The following is a 1,619-nucleotide window of genomic DNA, read 5'->3' on the forward strand; positions in this document are numbered from 1 at the left end:
AAAAAAAAAAAAAAAAAAAAAAAAAAAAAAAAAGCTGTACTGAGGAGGGGCAAAGTGCAATTTTGGTGCTGCTGTTGTATTTTATAAGACAACCAGCAAAGTTATTTAATATACTGTACTGGCAGTTGTTGGAAACATTTTACGTTCCTTGAACTTCTTAGAAAGGGCAAGTGTAGTTTAAAACAGTATTGTAACACTAAGAACAGGTTGTAAGGAAGAACCCTTGTGCTAGTGCACCCCTCTGTTGGCCGAGTATCTTCAAAGATACTTCTAAGATGCTGCATTTAATCAGTTGCTTTACAGGACGGAGTGGACTGACAACTTGCTGCGCAGTGYCAAGGATATCACTTCTTCAGGCTGGGAAGAAGCTGCAAGTCCTTCAGCTGAGTTACTCAATATCTTTAGCTGATTTTTTTTTTTATCCATTGCTACTGATGTATCCTGGGATTGCACATTAGCTTTCCTCCAATACCAAGTTGTAGACGCACTAGGGCAGTAATATAAAAAAGACAGCAGGGTTGCACAATCTTGATTCAGTGTGTACAACCTAGAAACCCAATTGGTACAGTGTAGAACACCTGAGTTCTGTTAAATTCAACTGAAGCACAGTTTTGCTGAGATGTTGAGCTCAAACCTACTAACATATTATTGATTCTACAGTTACAGGGGGCTGTAGCTGCAACTGGTTTTTGAGCCATTTTCTCTGAACAGTAATGTTCAACCAGAGTTTCAGGAGCTACCAGGTGCTGAGAATCATTTCCTCGCTGTTTCAGATGGCTCACTTCCCAGGTACAAATTCAGTTTGTATTTCTTTTGGATGTTCAAAACTGACTTCTTAGGACATGCGCATGATCTGAATTTTTTTGTTTATTCTGTATTTATCATTTCATGCCAGACAATCTTCATCTATTTTGAGAAGGCTGTAAGGATATGTTTCTAATGGTAGATTGCATACCTAAGCTGTCCCAGCTCTATAGCAGCATCACAGAGTAAGATGACGAGTGTAAGAAATCGCCTCTCAGCAATAACAAATTAGTGTTTAGATTCAGACAGCAACCTGTAACAGTTGCTTTTGCATGATCATATTAGTTTGAAACACAGAACCTTTTGATCCATGGCCATGGTGCACACACACACAAACGCACAGACTTGCATATATTTCTTACTGCTCTTAACTCAGGAGCCTTTCTGGCTCTGCTTCAGTCTGCTTTCCGCCCTTCTCTTTTTGGGGGCTTGCTGTTCTGCTTCCATGTTTCAGTTCTAAGAAATCTCCATTAGTAGGGTCACTTCAACTACAATAAGGAAATAGTGACAAACCTCAGAGGCTTAGAAAAGAAAAACAAAGAACCACTACAATCTCAAATTATGACACTTAAGTAGCAAACCTTTTGTCACAGTCTGCCCTTTGGTGTTCTTTTGTGCACCTCAAGAGCAGACTCTTGTTCTGCTTGTATCCTCATTCTCTGTTTCTGTAGTTCTCACCAAATTCACTGTTGGCTCAGAAGACTGCTGTTCCTCCATAACATGTGCACATCCTGTAAAAGCACTCAAAAAAACCCACAAAAAAACCCAGAAATACTCTGCAATGAGAGACTTACTGCTTAGGAATTCAAACACTG

This window comes from Nothoprocta perdicaria, unplaced genomic scaffold (assembly GCF_003342845.1).
Source record: "Nothoprocta perdicaria isolate Ctin4 unplaced genomic scaffold, notPer1 scaffold_381, whole genome shotgun sequence".
NCBI classification, from domain to species: Eukaryota; Metazoa; Chordata; class Aves; order Tinamiformes; family Tinamidae; genus Nothoprocta; species Nothoprocta perdicaria.